The 27,479-nt window shown below is 41.6% G+C and overlaps 1 long non-coding RNA gene across 1 annotated transcript in view; it reads left to right on the forward strand.

Annotated features, from left to right (window-relative positions):
* LOC142738380 (uncharacterized) overlaps positions 1 to 10,240 on the forward strand; it is a 95,377-nt gene extending 85,137 nt beyond the window's left edge. Inside the window, exons 3-4 of the long non-coding RNA XR_012880593.1 lie at positions 8,531 to 8,562; positions 10,099 to 10,240. This is a non-coding gene — a long non-coding RNA (uncharacterized LOC142738380). The remainder of the gene's footprint in view (positions 1 to 8,530; positions 8,563 to 10,098) is intronic.
* Positions 10,241 to 27,479: the final 17,239 nt, after the last annotated feature.

The following is a 27,479-nucleotide window of genomic DNA, read 5'->3' on the forward strand; positions in this document are numbered from 1 at the left end:
ACTATTGTTGTAGTGTGCTCTGAACTGTTTTCCTCCTTAATTTTGTAGGAGGCTATTCACATTGGTGCTGTGCGGTTTTTAGGCTGGGTAGTTTGTTTGTTATATGCTACTTGTATCTCCGATCCTCATAATTGGGATCAGTAGCAAGATGATTTGCTTGTATTAGCTTTATATGTAGGTTACTTGCTGTCTGCCTTCTGTCAAAAGCAGCGAACAGCAGCCGATTGAATTAATTTAATCAGGCCGCTTGTGTGTATCGACGTGCTAAATTCTGACCAGGCCGCTTGTATATATCATCGTGTAAATCTAAGCGCTGTATATTCAGTTAAAATTGCGCTTACAAGTATGTTTACTTAGAAAGCTGCTAGCTATTTGTATTGTCTTATATCTCCGTTTTTGCGGAGACGGCCGTAGCTAACTGCACTGTGTGTAGTCTTATTGACTTGCTCTGCAAGTCAGCTGGCTTTGTGTGCGCTGTCAGGGATATTCACCCTGCAGCACTTGTCAGAATTAACGTCCCTCTCTCCTGCAGGGAGCAGTGCTTTTACAAGTAAGTCAGTGCAGACTGTTTGTTAGTTTATATATCATTTGTAGTAACATTGAAATTAAGCTAAGACCTGTAGCTAGCAGCACTGTGTGTGGTCTAAATGACTTGCTCTGCAAGTCAGCTGGCTTTGTGTGCGCTGTCAGGGATATTCACCCTGCAACACTTGTCAGAATTCACGTCCTGCTCTCCTGCAGGGAGCAGTGCTTTTACAAGTAAGTCATTGCAGACTGTTTGTTAGTTTATATATCATTTGTAGTAACATTGAAATTAAGCTAAGACCTGTAGCTAACAGCACTGTGTGTGGTCTAATTGACTTGCTCTGCAAGTCAGCTGGCTTTGTAAGCGCTGTCAGGGATATTCACCCTGCAGCATTGGTCAAAATTCACGTCCCGCTCTCCTACAGGGAGCAGTACTTTTACAAGTAAGTCTTTGCAGACTGTTTGTTAATTTTTATATCATTGATAGTAGCATTGAAATAGGGCTAAGACCTTGTACATTGAGTTCATTAATATGACTGGACACCCGACGCGCGTTTCGCCGGCATTCCGGCTTCCTCTTTGGGTCACCATATAATCCCAGGTCACCAGTTCAGGTGACTTTCTATGTATCCCTCCACAGGAACTCCGTACTAGAGACTACGAAAAATAACTATGGAAATATACTACCTATGACCTTCATCGTACAACATTGGCAGAATATCACAGACTGAGCAGGATACCACACGGTCTTCACAGTCATCTTAGACCGACCCTCTTTTCTAACTACGAGAATTATTGCGAACAGTTTCAGAAAATTCTCAATAAGTGTTCGTTGGATTTCATTATCCTTACTATTGATAATTTACAAACACAAATTCAAGAATCTGATACTAAGATTAACCGGTTAAGGACTAGGCTGTTTTACAGCTAAATGACAAGAGCAAATTTCACAATTTTGCTATGCGCTTCTTTAGATGACTATAACTCTGCAGGTGAATAAAGTTCATCTTTGAATTCTACACTCTTTTTAAAGGACAGATAGGGCTTTGTTTTAGTTTCATTTGTCAGTATATATCATTTTTATTTTTTTCTCTAAAGTGGGCAAAATTGGAAAAAAATGCAAGAATTTAGCAATTGCGTCAGTTTATGCTAGCATTTTTCACACACGGTATGGACCACGGACAAAATTAATCTCCTTTCACATTCTTCCACTTCTCCCGTGCATGGGGATACCAAATATGTGTGCCTTATTCACTGTGCGGGCATGTGCCAGGGCTTGGCATTAAAGGAGGCTTTTTGGCCTTTTCGGTCCAGGAATTCTGCATTTGATTTTATAGCAGCATACTGTTTTCTGGGGGGCGTAATGCTGCTGAAACATTAGAAACACCCCATAAATGACTTCATTCACACAAGTAGACCCCACAAGGTTTCCTTCAAGGGGTTTATCATATTTTTAGCAAGTCCAGTTTTCTTCTGAAAGTTTCTTGAATAAGATTGAACAAAATAAAATCAGCACTTTTTTAGCAAATGCTTCAGTTTAGGCTAGTATTTTTCACACACGGTATAGACCACGGACAAAATTCATCTCCTTTCACATTCTTCCACTTCTCCCGTGCATGGGGATACCAAATATGTGAGCCTTATTCACTGTGCGGGCATGTGCCAAGGCTTGGCATAAAAGGAGGCTTTTTGGCCTTTTCGGTCCAGGAATTTTGCATTTGATTTTAGAGCCGCATACTGTTTTCTGGGGGGCCTAATGCTGCTGAAACATTAGAAACACCCCATAAATGACTTCATTCACACAAGTAGACCCCACAAGGTTTCCTTCAAGGGGTTTATCATATTTTTAGACAGTCCAGTTTTCTTCTGAAAGTTTCTTGAATAAGATGGAACAAAATAAAATTAGCTTTTTTTTTAACAAATGCGTCAGTTTATGCTAGCATTTTACACACAAAATGGACCACGGACAAAATTCATCGCATTTCACATTCTTCCACTTCTCCTGTGCATGGGGATACCAAATCAGTGTGCTTTATTCATGGGCATGTGCCAGGGCTTGGCATAAAAGGAGGCTTTTTGGCCTTTTCGGTCCAGGAATTCTGCACTTGACTTTATAGCCGCATACTGTTTTCTGGGGGGCCTAATGCTGCTGAAAGATTAGAATCACCCCATAAATTACTTCATTCACGCAAGTAGACCCCACAAGGTTTTCTTCAAGGGGTTTATCATATTTTTAGACAGTCCAGTTTTCTTCTGAAAGTTTCTTGAATAAGATGGATCAAAATAAAATTAGCAATTTTTTAGCAAATGCGTCAGTTTATACCAGCATTTTTCACACACGGCATAGACCACGGCCAAAATTAATCTCCTTTCACATTCTTCCACTTCTCTCGTGCATGGGGATACCAAATATGTGTGTCTTATTTATCACATAGAGAAGTAGGAGGGCGGACGATAGAAGAAGCTTATTTCACAAATCACTTTTTTTCAAAGCTGGTTTTACAAAACTCAACAGAGTTTCTATAACACTTCCAAAATATCTGCTCTTGAAGCAGAGATCCCAAAATATTCATCTAGGGGTATAATGGGAATTTTTTTTTTTGGGTTTTCTAAAATAAGAAATTGCAGGTTTATGCAAATGGAGCTCTCCAGCAGATGAACTTTAGAGAATATGCAAACATGACATCCACCCCCTACCCATTCCCTACCTCACCCTTGGAGTAAAATCAGGGGAAAAATAAAAACGTAATGTAGGGCAAATATATTTTCAACGAATTAACTAAAATCTAATAATTCAGAAGAGTGTGGTATTTTTTAAAACATGGCTCAATGCACAGGCCTGGTTGCGAGGGACATGAGGGACAGAAATATCGGGAATCTTTGCGGTGCCCGTCTTTTCTGCAGACGCGGCACTTTTTCTGGGGGTTGCTTCTGGTTGCTGTTGGGGGAATCCGACTGATGAAGTATCTTTCAGTCAGTCGCGTGACATCCTCAGACTGGGGGCATTCTCGGGTGTCCTGAACATCAAAAATAAGGCCTTCAATAATTTTTTCCTGGAAATCCAGGTATGTGTCTCTGCCTCTGTTTTTTTTTGTAGAGCACAAATGAGTTGTGGATGGCCACCTGTAACAAATAAATGGCCACTTTTTTGTACCAGGTTTTAGTTTTGCGTTTTACTAAATAGGGCTGTAAAACCTGGTCGCTTAAATCCACCCCCACCATGTACTTGTTATATTCGGACACGCTCACTGGTTTGTGCTTGTCCGATGTTGCCCCTCTTTCCCTCACTGCCACTGCTCCTGCGGTATGAATCGTGCTTAGCACATACACATCTTTGCAATCCCTGAACTTGACCGCCAGCAATTCTTCAGATGCATAAGCACAGGAGTCCCCCTTTACCATGCGCTTCCCCACTAATTGCTGTGGAAAACCAATTCTGTTTTTGCACATGGTACCACATGCCCCAGTCCTTCCAGCATGCAAATGCCTAAACAGGGGCACACTCGAATAAAAATTATCACAGTACAGGTGGTACCCCTTGTGAAGCAGAGGCTGCATTATCTCCCACACGATCTTACTGCTGGTGGAAAGATCAGGGGGGCATCCAGGAACATTTATTGAGCGGTCCCGCCCTTCATAAATCCTGAAGGCGGTGGTATATCCTGACCCGCTTTCACACAATTTGTAGAGCTTAACGCCATATCTTGCCCTTTTGGAAGGTAGATATTGGCGAAAGCTAAGTCTGCCATGAAAGTTGAGGAGGGATTCGTCCACACTTACATTCTGCTCAGGGGTGTGGAGTTGCAGAAATAAATTATTCAGGGAATTTATTAGCGGTCTTATTTTGAACAACCGATCCCGGTTTGCATCGGTACTTGGGGGGGGCCTGTGCGTTGTCATTGAAGTGGAGGAACCTCATTATTGTCTCATAACGAGACCTGGGCATTACTGCAGAATATACTGGGGTGGCTTGGGCGGGTCTTGTTGACCAGTAAGACCTAATGGAGGGCTTTTTGACAATACCCATATTTAGGGTGAGCCCCAAAAAATTTTTTCATTCCTGCAAATTGGTGGGCGTCCAATCTCTGCCATGGGTGGATGAAGGTTTCTGCCTTATATATTGCGTGGCATATAAATTTGTTTCGTGGACAATCTGATTTAGGATGTCGTCCGTTATAAATAAATGGAAGTAATCCATTTAGACAAAATTTGTATTGTCCACGGTTATGCCAGGAGTGGCAGTAAATCCGTGGATTCTAGGCCCAAAAGATGGGGCAGATGCCCATACAAGAGCCTGGACTGGAGGGACCAGGCTGTCCCGTGCTACAGCGCTACTTGGCCCTGCGCTTTCATGTTTTGCAGTTTCAACTGCATCAGGGACAACGTCCCCTGAAGATGAACCTGAAGTGACGCTGTCATCGTCACTACCTAAAACAGGTTCCATCTCGGACGCCATCTCTGATGCGGTCTCCGACTCAGACCACAGCATGGCGTATGCCTCCTCGGCGCTAAACAACTTCCTCGCCATAACGTAACTAACACTAACACTAACTAAACACATTTTTTTTTTTTTTTATAAAACACACAAACTAACTGGTATATATATCTACACTACCGCTAACAAAAAAATAAACCAATATTGCTATATATATTATATATATGTGGATATATATATAATTATATACTCCCTACCTGCCTATTCTAATAGAATAAAAGAAAGAAAGGTAGATAAATAGAAAAAAAGATAGATGGATAGATAGATTGTATAGATAGATAGAAATCTATCTATACAGAGAATGTTTTAGAGTGTAACTGTATTTTTTTTCACTGTAATCTTCTGGCAGCAATTCTCCCGAGTCTCTTCTTCTCCTCAAACTGAAACAATGTTTGATGAGAAGAAAAGAGGCAGGAGATTTACTGCCAGAAAAGTCAAAATAAAACAAATGTGGTCGCTGTGATAGGTTTTCACAGCGACCACATGTTCAGGGACCATCAGATTGGTCCCTGATACTCTGCCCAGTGCCCAGAGCTGTTGGTAACAGCGTGGGCACAGGGCTGTGTGCACGCGATGGCGTGCACACTATTTTCCATGCAGAAATGCATGTGATCGCTGTGATTGGTTGTCACAGCGATCACATGTTCAGGGGCCAAAAGATTGACCCCTGACATTCTGCCCAGTGCCCATGGCTGTTAGTAACAGCCAGGGCATAGAGCTGTGTGCACGCAATCGCGCGTGCACAGTCTCTGAAGTGCCGCTGTAAATAGTCTATACGGCGGACTTCAGAGACCCTGACCGCTGGCCGTATAAATACGGCCAGCGGTCGGGAAGCTGTTAAAGCACTCGAGCAACAAATTTCTGCCACTGTCAGCCCAAGTGACTGGGAGAACCTCAAGAGTCGCACAGACAATTCGATTAAGGAATTCCCTAAAAATATTGAACAAAGGAAACGTGACAAGTATCAAAGAGACGCTAACGACTACACTAACAATAGAGTATACCGATGGAACGACTTCTTACATTTTGGAAACAAGGGGCACCAACGAAGACAAAAAACTGGAGGAAATTATTCCAGTTCAGGCATCGATACATCTACAGGCAGATACCCACAGCAACGTTTTTTAGCCAATCGTTGAGGAAGAAACTAACCACCAGGCGGGCGGAGAGGAGATGGTCGAGGACACGAGACGAATGTACAGACGAGATCCCAGGTAAGGACAATAACCTGGTCGTCAACCTCTCCTCCCACACTCTAAGGCCAACGGAACTTTCCTTATTGCAACGGGGACTATCCTTCTGCCCCACTGCCCCCTGTAACACCTTCACACAACAACAGGAACTCAATTATTTTTACAGGTCATTACGTTTAAAAACACATTTTGGGGTACTCACGTCCTCCTCTATTCCCCAACAACCTGACAAGAATGTTCCACACCTCTCCATCACTACTTTAGGCTTACGTAATAAAAGTCACATTGCCCCCCCCCCCCAAAAAAAACATATTATGCTACAAAGACGGTCATAGAGCTCATACAAAGGGATATCAATACTTTCTTACATAAATATAGTTTGGGATATTATCCCCATTGAAAGAACTTATCTATCGAGGAAACCAATGCACTATCTACCCTAGACCAAAATAAAGAGATCATAATCAAACCAGCTGATAAGGGTGGGGCCAGCATTGTACTTGACCGTAGAAACTATATGACGGAAGTAGAACGCCAATTAACAGATACCAATACTTAAAAAAATGTCACATGACCCTACCACTGATATACGGAGAAAAATCATTCTCATATTAGACTATCACCTTGAAAATCACACCATAGACCAAAAGACCTACACATTTTTACAAAACCCTTTTCCTATTACTCCTGTCTTTTACGTTCTTCCCAAAATTCACAAATCACTCAACAACCCACCAGGCCGGCCCACAGTAGCCTCTACTGATTCCATTCTGTCACCACTCTCTATTTTTCTTGAGAAAATTTTGACACCTCTGGTAAAAAGAACATCTTCGTTCATTCTAGACACTGGCCATTTTCTACAGAATATACGTAGTTTAGCGAGTGTAGAACCTCATTGCATTCTTACCACACTTGATGTTAGTAGTCTCTATATGTCCATTCAACATCATGATGGCATAGTTGCTACTAAGAGATTACTAGATCCCACTGACATGACTATCAATTCCAAAAACCTCTGTTTGGAAATCTTAGAACTTATACTTAATGAGAATTTCTTTCTCTTTGGGGATGATTACTATAAACAAATATGCGGCACCGCAATGGGCTCAAATGTAGCCCCACCCTACGCTAACGCTTATATGGCAGAACACAAATTATGTTGGTTCAGCTATATTAATGACATTTTCTGCATTTGGAAGGGAACAGAAAATTCCCTGATTGATTTTCTCTTTGAAATTAATAATATATGAGTGGGACTCCAATTTACACTCAATACTGACCATCGTGAAATTTGCTTTTTAGATACCCTCGTCAAAAACAATTAAAGGGGTCTGTTGTCCACAGATTTGTACACGAAACCAATGGACAGGAATGGCCTACTTCTTTTTAATAGTAATCACCCCAAAAAAACAAAAACGTCCTTACCAAAATCACAATACAAACGAGTCTGTAGAATTGTTACAGACAATGCAATACGAGGCACCAGACTTAATGAGATGACCAACAAATTCCAACAGAGGGGCTATCCTATAAGCATTCTTAGACATGCACTTACTAAAACGCTACAGGAGGAGTCTTCACCTCATATTGCACCTAGAAATAAAAACCTAGCTAGGATTCTGTTCATCCATACATACCATCCACTTGCACCCAAATTTCAACAAATAATTAAAAAATACTGGCATACTCTACATACAGCCTATCCCATGATAGAAGAATTTGCTCTACCAATACAAACATTCTTGAAATCTAGATGCAATGGCACTCTCCCATGTCTGCACTGCTCCAGCTGTTCGAATATTATTAAGGGTGACCGATTTCAACATCCACATACTAATAAAACCTTTCCAATCAAGGGCTTATACACTTGTGAAACTAATTTTGTCATATACCTTATTAAATGTCCATGTGGCTTGGTTTACATTGGAGAAACGACACAACACATATGAGACCGTATAGCCAGCCACAAATCCACGATTCGGTGTAACAAAATCTGGTTACCCATTCCAGACCATTTTCAAACGGATAACCATAACCTGTCTCAGTTTAAATTTCAAGTTATAGAACATATCCCGAGACCACGTAGGGGAGGCAACCATATTTGCAGACTTAAAGAACGTGAATCCTACTGGATTCATAAAATACAGACATTGGCCCCCCAAGGGATTGAATAGGGAGTTTGATCTATTGTCATGATCAATATCAATAATTATACTGTAAATGCTACATAACATCATTTAGTTGTCTGGTGCGATTATTAAGTGATTAAAAATATACTAAGTTGCATACTAATCTGCATTGTTTCTTCCTCTTCTAGACACGCTAGAATGTTTTCCATCTCTGGACCAGGTAATAATACCATAAAACTGGCTGTTTGACTCGCTCTTTGGTTTTCTTCTTTCTTTTTCCTTCCTCCCTCTTTCTCTCTTTGTTCTTTCATCTTTCTCATACGTCAATAGCTTATCATAGCTTGATTTATTTTGTTTACACCACCAACCTTATACATCATAAATTAAATTCTCTGACATCGGCCCAAGAAGTAGCAGTGTTGGAGTCTATCCACCTAGGCCATTGCCAAGACAACTATACACAATCATCATCTAGACCTGACTCCATCTTTGTACTCCCTACACCTTGTCCACACTGGCTAGTCTGGCAGACGTCCATACAGTGAAGGAAATAAGTATTTGATCCCTTGCTGATTTTGTAAGTTTGCCCACTGTCAAATACATGAACAGTCTAGAATTTTTAGGCTAGGTTAATTTTACCAGTGAGAGATAGATTATATAAAAAATAAAAAATAAATCACATTGTCAAAATTATATATATTTATTTGCATTGTGCACAGAGAAATAAGTATTTGATCCCTTTGGCAAACAAGACTTAATACTTGGTGGAAAACTCCTTGTTGGCAAGCACAGCAGTCAGACGTTTTTTGTAGTTGATGATGAGGTTTGCACACATGTTAGATGGAATTTGTATGTCTTCCGTTTTCTTACTATTGCACCAACAGTTGTCTCCTTCTCACCCAGCGTCTTACTTCTGGTTTTGTAGCCCATTCCAGCCTTGTGCAGGTCTATGATCTTGTCCCTGACATCCTTAGAAAGCTCTTTGGTCTTGCCCATGTTGTAGAGGTTAGAGTCAGACTGATTAATTGAGTCTGTGGACAGGAGTCTTTTATACAGGTGACCATTTAAGACAGCTGTCTTTAATGCAGGCACCAAGTTGATTTGGAGCGTGTAACTGGTCTGGAGGAGGCTGAACTCTTAATGGTTGGTAGGGGATCAAATACTTATTTCTCTGTGCACAATGCAAATAAATATATAGAATTTTGACAATGTGATTTTCTTATTTTTTTTTAATATAATCTATCTCTCACTGGTAAAATTAACCTAGCCTAAAAATTCTAGACTGTTCATGACTTTGACAGTGGGCAAACTTACAAAATCAGCAAGGGATCAAATACTTATTTCCTCCACTGTATATGATTCTTTACTACATTTTCAGGTAATTTCTATTCTATCCTCTACCCTGCCGGTATTTTATGGTATGGTCTTCCATCTTTAGGGCTTGGTAAGCCCCCCCCCCCCCTTGCTGTAACTAAACTCTTGTATTTGCATAGCCAAACCTCAAGCCTGGTATAAACTCTCACTGTTATGAGTTTCATTGTTGTTTAATCATGCAATATTTCCAATATGAAAATCTCTCTCTTTATTCCTATACACCGGATCTTCCTACTTTATGGATCTATAATACATAATGTCATATAAATTTTATGGATCCCTATCTCTATTTTATAGACGTCTATTTACATACTAATACCATGATTATTTCTGATTTAAATACATGTACGTTATATTAAAATTAAATATTTATTTTCCACAGCGACAGTGATAAAGGCCGTGGATTGGCCGAAACTTGATTATTAAGTCGCTTCAACTCATGTATTCATATAAAAACGCTGATTACATCTGAAATAATATATGATATACGGCTTTGTGAAAAAATAAATCTATTCAACTTGCAATATATTTTCTTGTTTTCTTGTGAGTGCTGGGATATTCGTGACTATATACTTTGGAACTTCATCCCAACCCCTTTGCACCACACCGTCAACATAGGTGTGCATCCCATATATATTTTTTCTACATTGTCACACTGCGACATGATCAGAGGTTGGCATCAGGACATTATGTGCAGCAGGGCCTGAGAGTAAATAGGACTGCAGCAAAATTCTTAAGAAATACCACTCTAAAAATCATGTATTGTTAAGACAAACAATGAGTAACAATGTTTTGTCTTGCTTGTGCTTGAGTAGAAATTGAAGAATTAAAGACCCTATAAAAATTTTAGTCTTCATTTTATTCAATTAATAGAATTTTCTGTTCTTAATGCTTTACTAGAGATCATGTACAATCAGATATTTTAAAAGTTTTCAAGTACATTTCTAGCCATTCCATCACTATATTTCTGAATACATTCAATACATAATGTTTAAAGTGGGTAATTACTGGGTAATAGATTCAATCATGCGGAAATAATTTTGGCCTAAGGTCAGATGGTGAAATTCTATCATCACTTCTTTTAAGTATTAGGTGATAATAGTCACATTAGTCTCTGAAGGTTAAGGTTTCACTTTGAATTAGTTCTTAATGACTATATAAGGTAAACCATTTGGCTTTAGTATTCTTTGGTCTTCATCAATAAAAAAGTGTCAAGTAGTTCTATGTACTTATGAGCCTCTTCAAGTTTCAAAGATGATAAGACAATATATTTTTTAGTGTTAAGTTGTACAACTAATCACGTGAAACCAAAATGTAACAATTGTTTCATCTCCTTAAATATAGTCTTAGGGTTAGAGATGAGCAAATCACTTCTACACAAATTGAATTCAATCCGAGAGTTCCCAAAGTTTCAGATTTTTTTAAATCCAAAATTGTTGAGGTTCATGGGCAGGGGCGTAACTAGGAAAGACTGGGCCCCATAGCAAACTCTTGACCAGGCCACAAGCAGCCCCCTTATAAAGAGTTACCCCTGTAGAATGTGCCATGCAGCCCCTCTGTATACAGTGATATATAGCCCCGCCTATAGACAGTGTAACACCCCATTTGTAGATAGCGCCCCACCTCCCCCTTGTAGATAGTGCCATACAGCCCCCCTGTAGATATCGACATAAAGCCCCCACTGTATATAGCGCTGTACAGCTCCCACTGTATATAGTGCCACACAGCCCCACTCCCTTGTATACAGTGCTCACAGCCCCCCCTTAGTAGAAAGTGCAGCACACAGACCCCTGTAGATTGCGCCACACTCAGCCCCCTTTAGATAGAGCCACAGCCCCTCCTTGTAAATAGTACCATACAGTTCCCCCATGTGTATAGTGCCACACAGCTCCCCCTTGTGTATAGTGCCATGCAGCTCCCCCTTGTGTATAGTGCCACAAAGCCCCCCTTTGTGCATAGTGCCACACAGCCACCCCCCCCCCCTTGTGTATAGTGCCACAAGGCAATGTTGCATCCGAGAAATTTGTATCAGCCAGGGAGATGTCACTCAAACATAGAAAGGTGGGTTTGGAGGCAGGATTGTGTGACTCTTCTGGATAGCGGCACTGCCCCATGACCCTCTAATGAGTAATTAGCATATAGTGTGCGCCGTTTTAAAAGTGGATTTTAAGGATTTTGTTGGATCTGAAAAAAACATACAAGGGAATGTTTTGAAATATTGTTAGGTCATGTATTACTGCATGGTGGCGGTTCAAGCGGTTAAAACTACTTGACAGATTCCCATTAAATATACAATGAATTGAGAACAATTCCATCTGCCCTGCAATTTTGTTATTATAAATATATCCTATATAATTACAGCAGCAGGACCAAGCTCTGACATGTATACAGTACCAGAACCAAGCTCAGTACATGAATACAGCACCAGAACAAAGCTCAGTACATATATACAGCACCAGAACAAAGCTCAGTACATATATACAGCACCAGAACCAAGCTCAGTACATATATACAGCACCAGAACAAAGCTCAGTACATATATACAGCACCAGAACAAAGCTCTGACATATATGCAGTACCAGAACCAAGCTCAGTACATAAATAGAGCACTAGAATCCAGCTCTGACATATATACAGCACCAGAACAAAGCTCAGTACATATATACAGCACTAGAACAAAACCCATACATATACACAGCACCAGAACCAACCTCTACATAAATACAGCACCAGAACCAACCTCAGTACATAAATACAGCACTACAACCAAGCTCAGTACATATATACAGCACCAGAACCAAATTCATTACATACATACACAGCACCAAAACTAATCTCATACGTATATACAGCCATAGAACCAAGCTTAGTACTTACATGCAGCCTCAGAACCAAGATCAGTACATATATACAACACCAGAACAAATACAGGTCAATTTAGTGCAACCCCTGCCGTATAGGTTTGTACGGCGTAAAACTATAGCTCCCAGCATGACCCGAACAATGGTAAGGATATGCTGGGAGATGCTGTTTCACAAAAAAATATCATACCACCATCATCTCGCTGCAGATCACACAATGACTACAATACTTATTAGAGGCAGAATAAACATTTACATTAAGGGACTCCCCGGTGACGTCTCAGATTCTAGTTCTTTTCTTCTCCCTCCGGTCCAGACATCTATGATGGATTTCTACCGGCCATGACCCATTTCTGCAGTTTTCCGCTCAGATGTCTTCAGCTTCTCACTTTTAAAACATTTCTGCACCTATAAACAAAGTTAAATTCTCAACACCTCTAAATATAATAAAGCACCATACACTGCACCTCTAACTATAATAGCGCCATACACTGTGTCCCTGATTATAATAGTACCATACACTGTCACACACACACACACACACACACACACCGTGCCACCTGTAGATAGTGCCCCCATAGCCCCGTGTAGATAGTGAACCCCCATGGAGCTTCTGTAGATAGTGACCTACATAGAAGCCCCTGTAGATAGTGCCCACATATGGACTCCAGAGCTGCAAGGCAATAGTGCTAACCACTGAGCCACCGTGCTGCCCTACATGTAGCTTCCCCTATAGATAGTGCTCCACGTATAGCCCACCTCTGTAGATAGGGTCTCACATGTAGCTCCCCCTGTGTATAGTGTCCCACATATAGCCCACCCCTGTAGACTGTGCACTACATATAGCCACCCTGTTGCTAGTGCCCCACAGGTAACCCACCCCGGTATATAGTGTCCAACATATAGTCCACCCCTATAGAAAGTACCCTAAAATACAGCTCCCCTATAGATAGTGCTCTACATATAGCCCACCCCTGTATAGTGTCTCACATATAGTGCCCCACATATAGACCCCCCTGTAGATAGTGCCCCACATCCCCACATATAGACCCCCCCTGTAGATAGTGGCCCACATATAGAGCCCCCTGTATATAGTGGCCCACATATATAGCCCCCTGTATATAGTGTCCCACATCCCCACATATAGACCCCCCTGTAGATTGTGCCCCACATCCAGACCGCCCCTGTAGCTAGTGCCCCACATATAGACCCCCCTGTATATAGTGGCCCACATATAGACGACCCCCCTGTAGATAGAGCCCCCACTATAGATAATTCCACTCACAGTTTTAAGAGAAAAAATATATAAACTTGACATACTCACATGATCCCGTTCCCACGCTGTTCACTGGCGATGCAGACATGCTCTCTTTTGAGCATGTCTGCTGGAGCTGAACGAGTGTCGTCCAATGACAAGGCAGAATGATTTGCCCCGTCAATCAGCATATTTCAAGCATGGAAGCAGCGCAATGATGCCATTGCGCCGCTAGCCAATCAGCGTCATTGTAAGGCACTGGATGGCATGCCCTGCCATTCAGTGCTAATGCATGAATTTGGCTGTCGCTAGCACCCGGGCCCCCTCCGGTGCTAGTGACACCTACAGGCATGAGAGGGCCTGTGTTGCTCAGCCCATACTTGTTGGAGGCTCGTCAGCGCAGGCCCCATAGTAGCGGCGCTACCGCTGTAGCAGCCATAATGGCTGCTAGCGGCGCCACCGGGCATATGGGGGGCGTGTCGGCTGGTGGCACGGGCCCCCTCAACCCTGGGCCCCATAGCAGCCACTACGGCTGCTACCGCGGTAGTTGCGCCACTGTTCATGGTGTAAGAATCGCTGCAAAATGGCGTCCAGCATTACAGATTAAAAAAAGGATCACATGATCTTGGGTGGGCTGCACCATTATGCCTTGTAAGCAGCCTACTCGAAATGCACTGCGGTTATTCCCTCCTCTACCATAGTCAATCATGTGGGGTATAGGTGGATGACATTACTAATGCAGGCTGGGCATTAAAGAGGTTGAAAGGGGTTGTATACAGTTGTACATTTAAATTCAATCTAGGGGCACTTGAGATTTGTGGCAAACTTTTTTTGGACTGAAGCAACAAACGACTGTTTTGATCGAATCGAACCTGATGCAAATCTCTACTAAGGGTATATTCACACATGCAGGTATGCACAGGTAGTGTGAGGTCTTTGGTTCCATGTAATTACAGTTAAAACATTAAAAAAAACATATTTGTGTCCGTGCATCACACTACTGGTGAATACAGCACCCCTAGAAGTCTCATAATTATTCAATGAAAATCACCTGTATCCAATCATGGTGCTTCAAGTGATTGTATACACCTATACCTGGAAAGTCAAAATTACAAACAACTGAACACAACAAATACACAAAAACGTGAAGACTTTTGGACTTTGTGTGTGTATTTTTTACTCTCCAATGTCCTGAACGATTAAACGTTTTGTTTGTATCTATTTATCAGTGATCCAGCAAATGCAACCTTAGATGTAATTTGAAGAAAGAACAACTAGCGAAGCATAGGGAGAAATATTTTATAGGGATCTATGTTATTTCCATAAAATTTAATAAAGCCTATAATACTGATATTTTACATTCCATTTACTTCTATGAAGATAAGATCTGCATCCTCCCTATAAAAATTAAGGACAAGATGCCATGAATGTGTTTGTGCACTCCCTTTGTATAATAGGTCTGTCTTGCTAAGTGTACAAGGGCGGGTAAACTCTTGGGGTTCACTGGCTTGTGTCAACCACTACTACTACCTCCTTTATCTTAGGGTTACTAAGGTTATGCCTAGTTCCCCAACCTTTTTCCTTTGTATAACGCTTATCTATCTGCTTTGCCCCAATTGTATGTGTCCGCAGTATTTCCCGACACAATAGTATAATAAAATCAATATTTATTAATACAAATCACACTTAGATAACAAAACACAGAATACACAGAACACAGAAAATATTCACGGTATAGTATCAGTATACCCCAATACACATAACAAGTTAATATGTATTGAGTATACTCACACTATACGTGGCACAGTATAAGAAATCAACAGTATTATACTACACCACCACCCACTTATAATTCACGATATAGTATCAGTATACCTCAATACATATAATAACTTAATATGTACTAAGCATACTAATACTTCACGTGGCACAGTATTATTGACTATACTATACCACACACCCACTTACCTGAACATACATATACAATACAATGCAATGCACTCACTCACTATCTATAAGACCCCCGCCCACCTGGCTCTAAGTATCCTTGTAACTACACAATAAGGGACTGTAGAGAAAAAAAAGGACAAAGGGTGTTGTAGCTGAAAGGGTTGCTGTCCATGGCCTGTAGAGTAAGTTCAGCAGGCCTGCTTTGGTGGAATACAGCTTCTATTCAGGTAGGGGCTGATGGGGAGAAGGGTAGGATAATGACCAGAGGAAATTCTCATTGTATAGGGGGAGAGAGAGGGGGAGGATACTTAGCGTTGCATGGGGTCCTTGGTAGAGATCCGCCTTTGGTGGGACGCAGGAAGCAAGAAAGAGAAGTTTGGGATTGTGGCCCTACTTATACCCTGTCACCCTGTCTGTGCACTTCTGTACGACATTACACACTCATGCACGTCCAGGGGGGTGGGGCAGACCTTGAGAACCTCCTGTGTCAAGGGATATAATACAGGATATGTTCACTGTTTATGCGTCCCCAGAGTGTAGGAGGCAAGGGAAACAAAGGAAATCTTCAGCAAGCTAGAGCCAACTGTCTTAAGATCCATATCTACATCCATATACACTTATATAGATATAGATACATTGAACACTTCCCTTTACACTGAGTATAAAGTCTAATACACAGATACATGAACTTCCCCTAGAAGCAAAACAGTGCATAGACACAGCATGCAAATCCAGAATATTTGCCCGTGCCCTATTCGCCATTGGTGAATCAGAAGTTTTTGAGAGTTTAACACAGAATCCTTAACTGAAATGATTGGATAGTCTCTAATGTCCACATTTGAACATGTAAACAAGTATAAATCACCAGAGCAAGCGTTGTGCAAACATTGAGCTTGCAAGGAATGCTGGAAGATTTCAGCTCCAATCCCTGCAGAATTGTGAATGCAGATGTTGAGTATAATACAGCCTGTAACTTAATGTCAATACTAATTAAGTAAATCAAAGTATTTATAACTTTACTCAACTCTTATGTAAATAAATGATATATGTTAGGGCCTGTTCACATCAGCGTTGGCTTTCTGTTCAGGGGTTCCGTACAAGGTTTCCGTCGGGTGAACTCCTCAACGGTAAGTCAAACGGAAACCTTGGCTTCCGTTTGCATCACCATTGATTTCTATGGTGACGGAAACATTGGTAATGGTTTCCGTTTGTCACCATTCCGGCAGGTTTCCGTTTATTTGACGGAATCAATAGCACAGTCGACTGCGCTATTGATTCCGTCTAATAAACAGAAACCTGCCGGAATGGTGACAAACGGAAACCATTAGCAATGTTTCTGTAACCATTGATATCAATGGTAATGCAAACGGAAGCTACCGTTTCCGTTTGACTTTCCGTTGAGGGGTTCACCCGACGGAAAAATTCGAAGGAACTCCTGTATGGAAAGCCAACGCTTATGTGAACCGGCACAAAACTGTAAAATTAAGGTGGATATATTCTTCAATCAGATCTAAAGTGCTTAACCCCTTCACGACTGCTATACGGCTATATACGTTCTAACTGCCAATGCCCCGTGCAGTTAGCATGTGTATAGACGTTGGCAGCCTGGAAGGGGTTTAATGAGTGTAGTGCTGCTTCAGCGTGAGCAGCTCTGCACTAATCTATGTGTCGGCTCTCTTTACAAGTGCCGACACCTCTTTGACTTAGTTTCATAAAACAAACTTGTGGTTTTTTTATGAAACTAAAGTTAAAAGTGCAGATCTGCTCACAGTGAAGCAGTCTGTACCTCCCCCTCCTTCCCCCTCCATCCGTCTGGCAGAAGCCGAGAGATAACGGAGCCAGTGTGTTGCTATCTGGGCAGATAAGTAGTAAAAGTTGTGTTTTAAAGGGAATGTGTTGCCAGAAAAACATGTTTTTTTTTTAAAAATTAAACATTTAGTGTGTAGGTGATTAAACATTGTTCAAATTTTTTTTATTTTTTTCACGAGTCAGGAAATAGTCAGGAAATATTATAAATTAATTCTAATTTATAATACTACCCATTTTTGGTCACTAGATGGAGCTATTCCCAAAATTGCAGCATTGCAACAATGGGTTAAAAGCCCTCGCTCTAGTGAGCTCTCAGCATCCCCCACTCCTTTATCCTGGCTAGTGCCGGGATAAACGAGGGGTTTGAACGGTGTAACCTCCTACGCTGTGTGTCGCCATTTATTGAGCTAACACACAGTGTAGTAGGTTTACATACAGTAGTAAACACACACAAACACGAACATACATTGAAATCTCTTACCTGCTCCTGCCGCCGCGGCTCCCTCCGGCCCGTCCGCTCCGTTTGCTGCCGCTGGTCCAAGTGCACAAATCCGGAAGCCGCGACCGGAAGTAGTAATATTACTGTCTGGCCGCGACTTCCGGTCCACAGGAAAATGGCGCCGGACGGCGCCAATTTCGAATTGGACTGTGTGGGAGCGGCGCATGCGCAGTTCCCACACAGACGCCGTACACTGAAGTCAATGGGACGGGAGCCGTTCGCAGTCCCTATGGGACTGTGGCTGCCGTATTCCATGTCTGTATGTGTCGTTAATCGACACAGACAGAAATGGAACAAAAAATGGCAGCCCCCATAGGGAAGAAAAAGTGTAAAAATAAGAAAAAGTAAAACACAAACACACAAATGAATATAAACGTTTTTAATAAAGCACTAACATCTTTAACATATAAAAAAATAATTTGTGATGACACTGTTCCTTTAAAGAGGCTCTGTCACCAGATTCTAAGTGCCATACCTCCTACATAATGTGATCGGCGCTGTAATGTAGATAACAGCAGTAGTTTTGATTTTGAAAAACGATCATTTTTGAGCAAGTTATGAGCAATTTTAGATTTTGTTTCTTAAAGACAGACTGGGCGTGTTTTTACTTTTGACCAAGTGGGTGTTGTAAAGAAGTGTATGACGCTGACCAATCAGTGACCAATCAGCTTCATACACTTCTCATTGTAAAATTGCTCATAACTTGCTCAAAAATCATAGTTTTTCAAAATAAAAACCACTGCTGTTATCTACATTACAGCACCGATCACATTATGTAGGAGACAGGGCACTTATAATGTGGTGACAGAGCCTCTTTAACTTTTTAGGGCATGTTCACACGTGGCGGAATTGCTGTTGAATTCCACTGCGGACAGTCCGCAGTGGAATTCTGCAGCAGACGTTATTTTCATTTCTTACCATACATTTTTAGGAAAGTTAGTTCAGACATTGCAGAAAATAACTGTGCGGAAATTAGGCTGCGGTGCACATTTTTCCATCCGTAGCATGCTCTTTCCATTGTGAAGAAGCGGAATTTCACTGCAGATTTCAGCCTTTGCAATACAAAAACTAGAAATCTGTGGCAAGTCCGCTGTGATATCTGCAACGTCTGAATTACCTGTCAAATATGCAAATGTTGGTGCAGATTCGTTGCGTAATTGCCCCAAATCTGCACCAACATTTGCAGCGGAAAAATTCTGCCACGTGTTAACGTGCCCTCAGTCTTCTTCTCTCTCCTGGAGAGTGAGGAAGACTAACTATTAAAGAGCTGCAGCAGTGTATGTGTGTATGTATGTATGTATATACACTACCGTTCAAAAGTTTAGGGTCACTTAGAAATTTCCATATTTTTGAAAGAAAAGCACAGTTTTTTCAATGAAGATAACATTAAATTAATTAGAAATACACTCTATACATTGTTAATGTGCTAAATGACTATTCTAGCTGCAAACGTCTGGTTTTTAATGCAATATCTACATAGGTGTATAGAGGCCCATTTCCAGCAACCATCACTCCAGTGTTCTAATGGTACATTGTGTTTGCTAACTGTGTTAGAAGGCTAATGGATGATTAGAAAACACTTGGAAACCCTTGTGCAATTATATTAGCACCGCTGTAAACAGTTTTGATGTTTAGAGGAGCTATAAAATTGACCTTCCTTTGAGCTAGTTGAGAATCTGGAGCATTACATTTGTGAGTTCGATTAAACTCTCAAAATGGCTAGAAAAAGAGAGCTTTCATGTGAAACTCGACAGTCTATTCTTGTTCTTAGAAATGAAGGCTATTCCATGCAAGAAATTGCAAAGAAACTGAAGATTTCCTACAACGGTGTGTACTACTCCCTTCAGAGGACAGCACAAACAGGCTCTAACCAGAGTATAAAGAGAAGTGGGAGGCCCCGCTGCACAACTGAGCAACGAGACAAGTACATTAGAGTCTTTAGTTTGAGAAATAGACACCTCACAGGTCCTCAACTGGTAGCTTCATAAAATTGTACCCATATGAAAACACAGAAAAAGGCCATACTTACAAATGGACACAACCAGGTCAGAAAACGCTGATGAAGGAGTGAGCAGGTGCTTTAAATAATAATAGCCACTCCCACTGGTCTTGAGGGGAGTGGTGTGTGTGGTGCATGGGATGTGTAGTAAGAAACAATAAATGAATAGTGTGTGTGCAAGTGTAATACTATGAGTGAAATATAGGGGGCAGTAATGAGTGAAGTGCCTCAATAGAAATAAATGGATAATGGGGTGCAAGTGTGTGAAACATGGAGGGATAGTGTGTACGTCATGAGGCACAACGTGTGTAGCCAGGTAGAAGCCTATTTGTGACGCCTTGATAGTTCATAGAGCGGGCTACCCTGCTTGCTATGCCAAACAACAACACCCCATGCTCTCCCAGCATCAAAGACCCGGCTGTGTCCAAGAGAAGCGAATATATGTAGTAATGAAAAATACCTGGGGTATTAGTAATCATTTTGGCCAAAAGGACGCAAGCTCGCAATCCATGACAAGGATCCCCAGACTTGCTTGCGTCCTTTTGGCCAAAATGATTACTAATACCCCAGGTATTTTTCATTACTACATATATTCGCTTCTCTTGGACACAGCCGGGTCTTTGATGCTGGGAGAGCATGGTGTGTTGTTGTTTGGCATAGCAAGCAGGGTAGCCCGCTCTATGAACTATCAAGGCGTCACAAATAGGCTTCTACCTGGCTATACACGTTGTGACTCAAGACGTACACACTATCCCTCCATGTTTCACACACTTGCACCCCATTATCCATTTATTTCTATTGAGGCACTTCACTCATTACTGCCTCCTATATTTCACTCATAGTATTACACTTGCACACACACTATTCATTTATTATTTCTTACTACACATCCCATGCACCACACACACCACTCCCCTCAAGACCAGTGGGAGTGGCTATTATTATTTAAAGCACCTGCTCACTCCTTCATCAGCGTTTTCTGACCTGGCTGTGTCCATTTGTAAGTATGGCCTTTTTCTGTGTTTTTATTAAATTGTACCCGCAAAACGCCAGTGTCAACGTCTACAGTGAAGAGGCGACTCCGGGCTGCTGGCCCCTCAGTGCAGAGTGGCAAAGATAAAGCCATATCTGAGACTGGCTAATAAAAGGAAAAGATTAATATGGGCAAAAGCACACAGACATTGGACAGAGGAAGATTGGAAAAAAGTGTTATGGACAGACGAATCGAAGTTTGAGGTGTTTGGATCACACAGAAGAACATTTGTGAGACGCAGAACAACTGAAAAGATGCTGGAAGAGTGCCTGACGCCATCTGTCAAGCATGGTGGAGGTAATGTGATGGTCTGGGGTTGCTTTTGTGCTGGTAAAGTGGGAGATTTGTAAAGGTAAAAGGGATTTTAAATAAGGAAGGCTATCACCCCTGTGGACAGCGCTTGATTGGAGCCAATTTCATCCTACAACAGGACAATGACCCAAAGCACACCTCCAAATTATGCAAGAACTATTTAGGGAAGAAGCAGGCAGCTGGTATTCTATCTGTAATGGAGTGGCCAGCGCAGTCACCACATCTCAACCCCATAGAGCTGTTGTGGGAGCAGCTTGACCGTATGGTACGCAAGAAGTGCCCATCAAGCCAATCCAACTTGTGGGAGGGGCTTCTGGAAGCATGGGGTGAAATTTCTCCCGATTACCTCAGCAAATTAACAGCTAGAATACCAAAGGTCTGCAATGTTGTAATTGCTGCAAATGGAGCATTCTTTGACGAAAGCAAAGTTTGAAGGAGAAAATTATTATTTCAAATAAAAATCATTATTTCTAACCTTGTCAATGTCTTGACTATATTTTCTAGTCATTTTGCAACTCATTTGATAACTATAAGTGTGAGTTTTCATGGAAAACACAAAATTGTCTGGGTGACCCCAAACTTTTGAATTGTAGTGTATATATATATATATATATATATTACTCAGTGTATGTATTACACACACACACACACACACACACACACATACACACACACACACACACACACACACACACACAAATGAATAACAGATAAATATATACAAAAAATAAAAAATGTTTTTTTTCACATTTTTTGTGATTTTTCTGCTCATAATAAAAATGTAAAAAATGGAATTAATTAAACTAATCTAGAAAATTAAAACCTCATAAGTCTTGTAAAAAAACAAAGTAAAAATAGTTTGAATATTCAAATCGGTTGCAAAGATATTATCGTTTAAAGAAGTGCACATCAGAAATGGAAAATTTGACCTGGACACAGGGGCGTCAATGACCCTTGGTCATGAAAGGGTTAAGGCTATGTACACCTTTGAAAACTATTTTTTTTAAATAAAAAATATTTCTACTTGGTACGATATGTGCGATTGGTGCAACTTTGTAATTACATTTTATTAAAAATGTATTTAACTTTTTCAGATACAGCTACTTTGTATCCTGTATACAGAGTAGCTACTGTACATCTTGCACTGCCACCTGAATCATCAGGTCAGCGGGACTTGAACTTAGATGTGATCGATAACAGCTCGATCCTGTGTATCAGAGCAGTACTACTGGTACTGCCGTCAGGGGCCCGGCCTCTATGATTTAAAAAAGGGGCTTCTCAGCAACTTTAAACATTTGAATGGGGGCCCCAGCATTAGTCACTTGGAGAAAGGAAAGGACACTGCAATGTTATAGGGCCCGTTCCTTACTCTGAAGTAACTTAAACTGGGGCCCTGAGAGGACTTACAGAAGAGGAAGATGCAGCATAGAAATAGAAGCTCCGTGGGGAGAGAGCCGCCCACCAGACACGTCCTTCTCTACACCGCCGACTGGACCTGCAGGCTGGTGAGTTTTTCCCCCCTTTCCATCCTGCTTCACATTCCTCCTGAACCCACTTGAAGAATACAGTATATAAAGAACGCTATTGTAATGGTGGGGGGGGTAGGGAAACGGACAAGTGAGCCCTAATCTACCCGCCACTCTGTCCCTGCCTACTTGCAACGACCCGCCCTAGGCGACGGCGTACAACTGGGCGGCGGTCCCTGCGCTCAGTAAGTGCATGACAAACACGACAAACAAACAAGGGAATACAAGCAAGGGAAATGGGCAGTTGCTCGCGGAAACACCGTGAGCAACAGAGTAGTGAACGAGCCGAGTCAAGCCAGGAGAGTGCGAGGTACAAAGCGAAAAGCAGAAGAGTAGTCGGTAAGCCGGGGTCTGTATGGAGCAGGATCAAAAGTAGCAGGAGCTGTAGCTGGGCCAGGAAACCTCAAGGAAAGAATTCACAAGCACAGATGGACAGGAAGAGCAGGCTTAAATAGACCGAGGGCGGGAGCTAGCTGAGTCTGGCCAGGTTGCGATAGGCTCTCCCACTCCTAAGCCTGCCAGCCTGAGTGGAGGAAGCTGGTGTCTGTCTCAGGGATGTACACTCAGGTGTTGACTGATTAATTCTGGGAGTTAACCCCGAAGCAGTGCCTGGCAGATCCTTTACAGCTATGTTAATAATAAAAAAGTTTTTTTTGTCGCGATTTTCGTAAACTGCGCCGTTTTGCTGCACTTATATAAAAATTGCTGCGAAACCGCATGATTTCTGGCCACGATCATGAAAATTGCATAAAAAAAAGGTACAAACCTTGAAAAAGCAATGTTGTTAGGCTATATTGTCATAGTATCACGTCTTTTTCACAATTTTGCAAAAATGGTGTAAAAAAATCGTATTTGACCACACTGTGTAAATAGACTAAGCCCTTATTAAGATGGCAGTGTTTGGTCCGTGATATATGGAGAATGTATTGGCCGTATGTCTCGGACCGACCACAGTTCAGGGAGCCGGGCTTCTAGCATCATAGTTATCAATGATGCTAGGAGTCCCTGCCGCCCCCTCCCCCCCGCAGGAATACTGTCCTGTACTATAATCATGCTCTCAGTACAGGACCAGGGACAGAATTCTCATGGGGAGACAGGGACTCATTTATAACTATGATGCTGGAGGCCTGGCACCCTGAACTCTGGTCGGTCCGGGAAATACATATATCACATATATCACATAAATACATATATCACAGACCGAACACGGACATCGGGATAAGGCCACTTCACACTTGGCGGATTTGTCTCTTATTTTTGGTGCGGATTGCGCACTGAAAACTCACTACAAATTACAATATAAGGCTATATTCAGATGAAGGTGTGCGAAATTGCCCATGAATAATGTACGTTTTTCACAACCGTTTTGCACCCGTGCGGGACCCGTTTTCACATATCCCTCATAGACTTGAGTCTGTTGAAAGGTCTGTGAAAACGGACAAAAATACGACACGTCCTATTTTTTCACGGGCACTTCAAACGGTCCGTTAAGACAACAGCCTTGTGAATAGCTTCAAAGAAATACATGCAACCGTTTGATGGCCGTTAAAAAAAAAAACTGCGATTAACATGTTCGTCTGAATAAGCCCTAACTGATGTGAATGGGGTTTTCAAAACCCCATGCACATGTAGCAGAAACAAATCTGCATGGAATTTAGGAGATGCTGCTGATTTTTAAAGTGTTTACTGCAAATAATTATGAATTTACTGCAAATCCTTAGCAAAATCTGTAAGGCTATCCTCATCAAAACCGCAGGTAAACGCAGGTAAAATTTGCACCTAATAGCGCGTTTTTTTAAGCATTTTTAGGTGTGGTTTTTACATTTTGATGCGAAAATAGGTGCAGGTTTTATGCTGCGGATTTTTTACTTTTTTTTTAAAAACTGGTCAGATACAATTCGCAAGTGGAAAATTTTAAATATGCACCGCAGGTCAATTTATGTGTAGAAATAATCTGCAACGTGTAGATGAGATTTCTTGAGGTCTCATTTACTTTGCAGGTACTGTAATACGCTGCGGATTTGCTAAAATACGCGCGGCAATTCAGCACGTAATACGCATCGTGTGCATTTGGCCTAATATAATTTTTTAGAGGAACTGTCACTAGTTTATTAATTCCCTATCTCCTATCTAATCTATTAGGCGCTTTGCTGCTGATCACTACATTGTGATTTGTTTTCAAAAACATTTATAGTCCGCAAAGTTATGAGCATTTTTCTAAATCTGCTAATTTGGCTGTTATAGCCAAATAGGAGGTGACTCTTTCTTTTCACTCTGGGCGGTGTAATGTTTTCTGTATGATGCTGTCCAGTCAGCTTACAGCTTCTCCCACTTCTCTGCCCAGCAACACAGCGTGATCATATAGTATACAGCTTCCATTCAACTGGCGATATCTCTGGTTGTGTCACAGCTAGAACTGCGATCCTGGTGTCATATGAAAGATTATAATCTCATCTTTCATATGCCACCAGTTCTAGGTGGTCCACAGCCCGAGATATGGCTATGTGAAGTGGACCCCCTTCCCTCCAGCCTCAGTCTCTCACACTGTGTGAAGCAGCTTCATGCTGATAGGTCAGCGTCAGATGCTGTGAGGTAGCACCACCTCAGGAGAATTGCTGGTGTTGACACCCACATGTCTAGTTTAGCCTCATTTGCATATTAAGAAAAAAGCTCATAACTTAAAATAATAAACGTTTTGGGGACACACTTTTCACTATTATCAGTGTGACAGCGCCTATTAGATTAGCTAGAAGATTGGACGTTACAAAACTAGAGACAGATCCTCTTTAACTCACCCTAAGGCCCCGTTCGCATGTGTTGAATTTGATACGGATTCCGATGACAATCTGCATCCCATGCATATGAGGTTTCCGCAACCCAGTTCACATGCTTTGAAACATTTTCCATGTATATTTTTGTCCGCACCATGAAAAGAAATCCACCACAGCAATAAGTAGCATGCTACTTATTTTGCACGGAAAAGCCGAGCATAAACGATTAGTTACTTAAGTACTTAAGTCTCCCTTCACATCGTGTTATTGGCCTACGTTTATCGTGTACATCAGGAATTCTCCTAACGTACACGATAAACAATGTAAACGATAATTCATAGGGCTCCATTATGTCCTTTTAGCCTCCGTCGGGCTGGTAGACGTCGGTATATCTTTTTTTTTTTTTAAGAATGGAATAGCATAGTAGACTTTGCTATTCCATCCAGAAAGATTCCACAAAAAAACTTATACCATTCCTGACATCACTGTATGGACAGTTGTCAGGACAGAGCATCACAAGTGCTCTGTCCGTGGACTCCTGACATTACTGTCCATACGTATACGTAGAGTGAAGTCAGGGGATTCTCCAGGGCCGCTCTGGCCGTGGACTCAGGCTTTGCAAAGCTTCTGACGTCTCTTACGTGTATATGGACATCAAGAACTTTGCCAGAGTCCCTGGGCAGAGCGCTAGTAGAAGGCTTCATCCCTGGGAAAGCTTCTGATGTCACTGTCAATTTATTGACAATGACTTCAGGAGTTTCCCCAGGGCCATTCCCCGGGCGATGTATGTCATACAATGGGTTATGTTTTGGCTAAATAGAACAAAATTCAGGGCATTAACCGGTCACTGACTGCCCATCCCCGCTAAAGGAGGGGGCCCAGACATCTTGGCTGTATGGGGCCCAGAAATTCCTGATGGCTGCCCTGGTCAGAGACACGCAGGACCCGCTGTCACTGAACCTGTCAGTCCCGCTGCCCTGACGGATACAGGTTTCAGCGCTACATACAGCAGTTCTGTATACAGGATACAAAGCAACTGTATCTGAAAAAGTAAAAATAATTGCACCAATCACACTGATGCACATTTTATAGAAAAAAAAAATGTTTTCAAAGATTTACATAGCCTTCAACCCCATAGTGACCAGTCTATTTTAGACCGTAAAGGGAACCTGTCACCAGCATTTTACCTATCAAACCAGCAATACCTGGTGGTAGTGGGTGAAAAATAATTTCTATATAACCTATAATTGTCTTCTTAGTCGGCTCTGAATCTTTAGTATTCAGTTTTATTAGTGTTCCCACACCATATGCTAATGAGCATAAAATAGTAATATCTTCGTTTGAAAAGAGTCAAATCTTCATTCCTCAAGTCTTTCCGAGTTTACCCCGCCTCCTTACTTTTGATTGACAGCTCCTCGCCTTCCCCCAGCACACAAAATCCCGCGCTTGTGCATTGATGTCCTATTCTGGTGTGTGCGCACAAAGGGACACCGGATTAGGATTATTTCGATAAAAGCGCAAAATTTTGCAGACTGTTATTTACAGTCGGAGGAGGAGTTTAGGAGGGGGGATAACGGCAATGAACTTTTGATAGCAGCGGCCAGTGAGAGATAAGTAAAGTTCAATAGGTGAAATGCTGGTGGCAGGTTCCCTTTAATGACCAAGCTATTTTTCATTTTTCTTCATTGTCGCATTCAAATTTTACCGCAATCTACCGTGTGGTATAAATAACATAATTACTTTATTCA

This window comes from Rhinoderma darwinii, chromosome 1 (genome assembly GCF_050947455.1).
Source record: "Rhinoderma darwinii isolate aRhiDar2 chromosome 1, aRhiDar2.hap1, whole genome shotgun sequence".
Taxonomy (NCBI): Eukaryota; Metazoa; Chordata; class Amphibia; order Anura; family Rhinodermatidae; genus Rhinoderma; species Rhinoderma darwinii.